Raw genomic sequence first — 8,132 nt, forward strand, 5'->3', positions numbered from 1 at the left:
AAAGCATTTAATGACACACTTTAAAATATGCCAAAAACTGTGAAAAGGCCCCTTTAAGGTCGACAGTGTTTTGGAAAGACGCTGTCTAAGAAGTAATCGGAACAAAAGTGTGTATAAAACTTTGGAATCCAATTCGTCCGGCTATTTGTTCTAACCCAGTGTTTTATGTATAAAAGTCCTTTTGTAATTAACTTTTTTCAGAATATTTACTAACGCTACTGCTAAAATAGTAAAATTAAAAGAAGCAGCAGTAGTAGTTTCCCATTGAGTATATTGACACCGGAAGTAGGTATACCGTCCCGCACGAACGACAACTCTGTCAACACGGAATTACGAAAATCCGGTATAGGTCACAATATAGTAAAAGATTTCCTACACAAATTCAATGTGAAAGCAATAACTTCAACAAAAAATTAAGTCAAACTTTTGCGCATAGGGACCCCCATAACCATACCTTTTCTTAAAGAGCATTCCAAGCCCAATTGATTTAAAGAATAAAAAAGATAGGTCACGCGACATGTAAGAAAGAACTCGCCACGAATCAAAAGTCACTGTTTTAAGGCCATCTATTTACCGGCTTCTGTCCAGTTCATGAGGGTTTCCCGCCATCTGTCAAAGTCTTATGTAGTCTCCAATCTTCAGATAAAAGAGTGAATTTCTAGTTTACAACAATGTTTTACCTGCCACATGCACACAGAAATATACTAAAATAAAGTCATGGCAAGTGACCCTACAGAGAACCGTGTCTTCAAATAAATGATGTTCATGTTTTTAGAGAGTATAGCATTGCACTCCAAAAAGATTTAGTATATTGTAACCTAAAGCAGAAATATCTTCTGATTAAAATGTGTTTTTCTTGCATATTATTATCTTCCTATTCATATTGCACCAATATATTAAGTTTGGCTGGATTATCTGTCCATTTGGCCATTTTATATAATATTTTTACACGCGAGTGTTTTCGGTCCGAAGAAGGCGATTTTAGGCCTGTTAAAGCCTAAATGTCCCTTTAAGATTTAAAGCTCTTGTGTTCAATATCTGCAACAAAATACCAAAACAAACCAAATGGACAGGCACATGGGGCTTATGCGGGGTGGGGAAAGAATGAATTTGCTAGATAGTTTCACTCTAAGCAATTTTGATAACGTCTTTTTGTGTGTGTGTTTTTTTAATCACCCCAAAAATGTCAATTTCAAAGCCAAAAATATCCAATTTCATCCAAGACAATAAACAAATTAGTAAAAATGAGAGATCAAAGATACTTTAAAGTGTAGAAATCAATAAGTTTCCAATAACTTGTTGTTTCGCACCAATAAAAGTGTGAAATCTTGAAAGCGCCTTGTCGCTCGGAGCCCATTTATTTAAACGACACCAATGATATATTCTAGCATATAATGCAATGGGTGCCTTTAAACTGCAGCAGAAGGTCAATATGCACAGCCAGCTCTCATCTAGAGGTTCAAGAGAATACAAAATTTCATATTTTGGGCACAAAATAAGTACTTTTGACTATTTTTATGGTGGCAATCTGATCAAAATGGGTGTTCCTAACCGAGCGAATGAAAAAAAATGCTCCTTTTGGGGGTTAGACTGGAAGGCAAGGTTAAAATGAACAAGATGCATATATGTAGAAAAGCATTATAAGCTTAGAATTGAGGTTTCATGTAGTATCAGGGGCAGAAAGGCAGCTAAGAGCAATGCAGGCTTCCTGAAAGCAGTTTCTAGTACTTCTTCTGGGGACACAGCTTCCCGCAGAATTCTCAACACAACAAATATCATTGATCCATGTCACCTTTGTATGCAAAGACAAGTGAATAAGGTCAATACTTCCCTTAAATCACTGAATGAGACAAGCATGTACCGAAAAAACAACAACTGGTTGCTGAAAGTGACACATTTTGGCAAAAAGATCCCTATAAGGTAAATTATGAAGGGGACACTTGCTACAACAATTCTATGTTTAAGTCGGACGCGACATCCTTTCAAGCCGGAACTATGACTGTAAGCATATTGTGAGAAAACAATACCAAACACAAGCTAATTGTAGGGTTACAAGTAGCAAATCAACTCAGCTGTACTGCATGAATGCTCAGGAACAAGGCTAAACCTGTTCAGTGCCAACTTCATCTGCCAACAAAGCACGAGCTTTACGTGTCAGGACGCGGAACTATCGATACAAATTGCACAGGGAATTGCACGACGGCAAGGGTTTCAGTGACCACAAACCTGATTATGACATTATTTCACACCTTAAGCATCATGAATATGCTTATTTGCTTGTGTACATGATAGTAATTTAGTATTATTACCTGTTTTGCCATCAACATCCCTTATCCAGTGGCCTTCGGCTTAGTCGCAGACATTCCTCTACCTGAAAAAGTCAAAATACCCAAAAGAAATAGATATAAAATGAAAAACAAACATTCATTTATGTATTTTAAGTGTAATTCTATGAATAAAATGAAGTGATATAGCTTGTTATATTCATGATTGTACTAAATATGAAAACTGGCCCAGTTAAGCATCTGCTGCACTGTCCATACTGTAAAAATGTCTGCCATTCCATGTCGGTGAAATGGGGCTCTGTTTGAATGTTCATGCTTTACGCACAAGCTATTGATGCGTTACTGGATCACGGAGTCCCTGGCATTGAATTCTGACTTCATGTAGCACATTTACACTACACGGTCAACCAATATGCCTTTAAATTTGAGTCGGAAAGCAATTTGGCCCTTATTTGGCTATGTAAGGGTGGGGGGTCAACTTGAAAAACAACTATTTCAGGTCAAATAATCTGAATTCGTGCATTTATTGCACTTATTTTCTTCTCTTTTGCTAAGAAATGACCAAAAATCAGCTTCCCCAGTTATATTTTGCACTTGCAGATGATATTTCATTTTACCTACAGTTAGTTTAGGTCACAATATAGTATAAGATTTCCTACACAAATTCAATGTGAAAGCAATAACTTCAACAAAAAATAAAGTCAAACTTTTGCGCATAGGGACCCCATAACCATACCTTTTATTAAAGAGCATTCCAAGCCCAATTGATTTAAAGAATAAAAAAGATAGGTCACGCGACATGCAAGAAAGAACTCGCCACGAATCAAAAGTCACTGTTTTAAGGCCATCTATTTACCGGCTTCTGTCCAGTTCATGAGGGTTTTCCGCCATCTGTCAAAGTCTTATGTAGTCTCCAATCTTCAGATAAAAGAGTGAATTTCTAGTTTACAACAATGTTTTACCTGCCACATGCACACAGAAATATACTAAAATAAAGTCATGGCAAGTGACCCTACAGAGAACCGTGTCTTCAAATAAATGATGTTCATGTTTTTAGAGAGTATAGCATTGCACTCCAAAAAGATTTAGTATATTGTAACCTAAAGCAGAAATATCTTCTGATTAAAATGTGTTTTTCTTGCATATTATTATCTTCCTATTCATATTGCACCAATATATTAAGTTTGGCTGGATTATCTGTCCATTTGGCCATTTTATATAATATTTTTACACGCGAGTGTTTTCGGTCCGAAGAAGGCGATTTTAGGCCTGTTAAAGCCTAAATGTCCCTTTAAGATTTAAAGCTCTTGTGTTCAATATCTGCAACAAAATACCTAAACAAACCAAATGGACAGGCACATGGGGCTTATGCGGGGTGGGGAAAGAATGAATTTGCTAGATAGTTTCACTCTAAGCAATTTTGATAACGTCTTTTTGTGTGTGTGTTTTTTTAATCACCCCAAAAATGTCAATTTCAAAGCCAAAAATATCCAATTTCATCCAAGACAATAAACAAATTAGTAAAAATGAGAGATCAAAGATACTTTAAAGTGTAGAAATCAATAAGTTTCCAATAACTTGTTGTTTCGCACCAATAAAAGTGTGAAATCTTGAAAGCGCCTTGTCGCTCGGAGCCCATTTATTTAAACGACACCAATGATATATTCTAGCATATAATGCAATGGGTGCCTTTAAACTGCAGCAGAAGGTCAATATGCACAGCCAGCTCTCATCTAGAGGTTCAAGAGAATACAAAATTTCATATTTTGGGCACAAAATAAGTACTTTTGACTATTTTTATGGTGGCAATCTGATCAAAATGGGTGTTCCTAACCGAGCGAATGAAAAAAAATGCTCCTTTTGGGGGTTAGACTGGAAGGCAAGGTTAAAATGAACAAGATGCATATATGTAGAAAAGCATTATAAGCTTAGAATTGAGGTTTCATGTAGTATCAGGGGCAGAAAGGCAGCTAAGAGCAATGCAGGCTTCCTGAAAGCAGTTTCTAGTACTTCTTCTGGGGACACAGCTTCCCGCAGAATTCTCAACACAACAAATATCATTGATCCATGTCACCTTTGTATGCAAAGACAAGTGAATAAGGTCAATACTTCCCTTAAATCACTGAATGAGACAAGCATGTACCGAAAAAACAACAACTGGTTGCTGAAAGTGACACATTTTGGCAAAAAGATCCCTATAAGGTAAATTATGAAGGGGACACTTGCTACAACAATTCTATGTTTAAGTCGGACGCGACATCCTTTCAAGCCGGAACTATGACTGTAAGCATATTGTGAGAAAACAATACCAAACACAAGCTAATTGTAGGGTTACAAGTAGCAAATCAACTCAGCTGTACTGCATGAATGCTCAGGAACAAGGCTAAACCTGTTCAGTGCCAACTTCATCTGCCAACAAAGCACGAGCTTTACGTGTCAGGACGCGGAACTATCGATACAAATTGCACAGGGAATTGCACGACGGCAAGGGTTTCAGTGACCACAAACCTGATTATGACATTATTTCACACCTTAAGCATCATGAATATGCTTATTTGCTTGTGTACATGATAGTAATTTAGTATTATTACCTGTTTTGCCATCAACATCCCTTATCCAGTGGCCTTCGGCTTAGTCGCAGACATTCCTCTACCTGAAAAAGTCAAAATACCCAAAAGAAATAGATATAAAATGAAAAAAAAACATTCATTTATGTATTTTAAGTGTAATTCTATGAATAAAATGAAGTGATATAGCTTGTTATATTCATGATTGTACTAAATATGAAAACTGGCCCAGTTAAGCATCTGCTGCACTGTCCATACTGTAAAAATGTCTGCCATTCCATGTCGGTGAAATGGGGCTCTGTTTGAATGTTCATGCTTTACGCACAAGCTATTGATGCGTTACTGGATCACGGAGTCCCTGGCATTGAATTCTGACTTCATGTAGCACATTTACACTACACGGTCAACCAATATGCCTTTAAATTTGAGTCGGAAAGCAATTTGGCCCTTATTTGGCTATGTAAGGGTGGGGGTCAACTTGAAAAACAACTATTTCAGGTCAAATAATCTGAATTCGTGCATTTATTGCACTTATTTTCTTCTCTTTTGCTAAGAAATGACCAAAAATCAGCTTCCCCAGTTATATTTTGCACTTGCAGATGATATTTCATTTTTACCTACAGTTAGTTTAGGTCACAATATAGTATAAGATTTCCTACACAAATTCAATGTGAAAGCAATAACTTCAACAAAAAATAAAGTCAAACTTTTGCGCATAGGGACCCCATAACCATACCTTTTATTAAAGAGCATTCCAAGCCCAATTGATTTAAAGAATAAAAAAGATAGGTCACGCGACATGCAAGAAAGAACTCGCCACGAATCAAAAGTCACTGTTTTAAGGCCATCTATTTACCGGCTTCTGTCCAGTTCATGAGGGTTTTCCGCCATCTGTCAAAGTCTTATGTAGTCTCCAATCTTCAGATAAAAGAGTGAATTTCTAGTTTACAACAATGTTTTACCTGCCACATGCACACAGAAATATACTAAAATAAAGTCATGGCAAGTGACCCTACAGAGAACCGTGTCTTCAAATAAATGATGTTCATGTTTTTAGAGAGTATAGCATTGCACTCCAAAAAGATTTAGTATATTGTAACCTAAAGCAGAAATATCTTCTGATTAAAATGTGTTTTTCTTGCATATTATTATCTTCCTATTCATATTGCACCAATATATTAAGTTTGGCTGGATTATCTGTCCATTTGGCCATTTTATATAATATTTTCACACGCGGGTGTTTTCGGTCCGAAGAAGGCGATTTTAGGCCTGTTAAAGCCTAAATGTCCCTTTAAGATTTAAAGCTCTTGTGTTCAATATCTGCAACAAAATACCAAAACAAACCAAATGGACAGGCACATGGGGCTTATGCGGGGTGGGGAAAGAATGAATTTGCTAGATAGTTTCACTCTAAGCAATTTTGATAACGTCTTTTTGTGTGTGTGTTTTTTTAATCACCCCAAAAATGTCAATTTCAAAGCCAAAAATATCCAATTTCATCCAAGACAATAAACAAATTAGTAAAAATGAGAGATCAAAGATACTTTAAAGTGTAGAAATCAATAAGTTTCCAATAACTTGTTGTTTCGCACCAATAAAAGTGTGAAATCTTGAAAGCGCCTTGTAGCTCGGAGCCCATTTATTTAAACGACACCAATGATATATTCTAGCATTTAATGCGATGGGTGCCTTTAAACTGCAGCAGAAGGTCAATATGCACAGCCAGCTCTCATCTAGAGGTTCAAGAGAATACAAAATTTCATATTTTGGGCACAAAATAAGTACTTTTGACTATTTTTATGGTGGCAATCTGGTCAAAATGGGTGTTCCTAACCGAGCGAATGAAAAAAAATGCTCCTTTTGGGGGTTAGACTGGAAGGCAAGGTTAAAATGAACAAGATGCATATATGTAGAAAAGCATTATAAGCTTAGAATTGAGGTTCCATGTAGTATCAGGGGCAGAAAAGCAGCTAAGAGCAATGCAGGCTTCCTGAAAGCAGTTTCTAGTACTTCTTCTGGGGACACAGCTTCCCGCAGAATTCTCAACACAACAAATATCATTGATCCATGTCACCTTTGTATGCAAAAACAAGTGAATAAGGTCAATACTTCCCTTAAATCACTGAATGAGACAAGCATGTACCGAAAAAAACAACAACTGGTTGCTGAAAGTGACACATTTTGGCAAAAAGATCCCTATAAGGTAAATTATGAAGGAGACACTTGCTACAACAATTCTATGTTTAAGTCGGACGCGACATCCTTTCAAGCCGGAACCATGACTGTAAGCATATTGTGAGAAAACAATACCAAACACAAGCTAATTGTAGGGTAACAAGTAGCATATCAACTCAGCTGTACTGCATGAATGCTCAGGAACAAGGCTAAACCTGTTCAGTGCCAACTTCATCTGCCAACAAAGCACGAGCTTTACGTGTCAGGACGCGGAACTATCGATACAAACTGCACAGGGAATTGCACGACGGCAAGGGTTTCAGTGACCACAAACCTGATTATGACATTATTTCACACCTTAAGCATCATGAAGATGCTTATTTGCTTGTGTACATGATAGTAATTTAGTATTATTACCTGTTTTGCCATCAACATCCCTTATCCAGTGGCCCTCGGCTTAGTCGCAGACATTCCTCTACCTGAAAAAGTCAAAATACCCAAAAGAAATAGATATAAAATGAAAAACAAACATTCATTTATGTATTTTAAGTGTATTTCTATGAATAATATGAAGTGATATAGCTTGTTATATTCATGATTGTACTAAATATGAAAACTGGCTCAGTTAAGCATCTGCTGCACTGTCCATACTGTAAAAATGTCTGCCATTCTATGTCGGTGAAATGGGGCTCTGTTTGAATGTTCATGCTTTACGCACAAGCTATCGATGCGTTACTGGATCACGGAGTCCCTGGCATTGAATTCTGACTTCATGTAGCACATTAACACTACACGGTCAACCAATATGCCTTTAAATTTAAGTCGGAAAGCAATTTGGCCCTTATTTGGCTATGTAAGGGTGGGTGTCAACTTGAAAAACAACTATTTCAGGTCAAATAATCTGAATTCATGCATTTATTGCACTTATTTTCTTCTCTTTTGCTAAGAAATGACCAAAACTCAGCTTCCCCAGTTATACTTTGCACTTGCAGATGATATTTCATTTTTACCTACAGTTAGTTTAGGTCACAATATAGTAAAAGATTTCCTACACAAATTCAATGTGAAAGCAATAACTTCAACAAAAAATAAAGTCAAACTTTTG

At 36.7% G+C, this 8,132-nt stretch overlaps 1 long non-coding RNA gene across 2 annotated transcripts; it reads right to left on the reverse strand.

Annotated features, from left to right (window-relative positions):
* Positions 1-394: 394 nt before the first annotated feature.
* LOC127840143 (uncharacterized) lies at positions 395-7,879 on the reverse strand. 2 transcript variants are annotated; one of them, XR_008030440.1, is made up of 4 exons: positions 7,445-7,879; positions 4,877-4,938; positions 2,310-2,371; positions 395-636 (listed from the first exon to the last, which is right to left on the reverse strand). It is a non-coding gene; the product is annotated as an uncharacterized LOC127840143 (long non-coding RNA). The 2 variants fall into 2 exon arrangements; XR_008030439.1 differs by lacking the exon at positions 395-636 and having other exon boundaries at positions 964-2,371.
* Positions 7,880-8,132: the final 253 nt, after the last annotated feature.

The sequence above is a fragment of the Dreissena polymorpha genome, chromosome 7 (assembly GCF_020536995.1).
Source record: "Dreissena polymorpha isolate Duluth1 chromosome 7, UMN_Dpol_1.0, whole genome shotgun sequence".
Taxonomy (NCBI): domain Eukaryota; kingdom Metazoa; phylum Mollusca; class Bivalvia; order Myida; family Dreissenidae; genus Dreissena; species Dreissena polymorpha.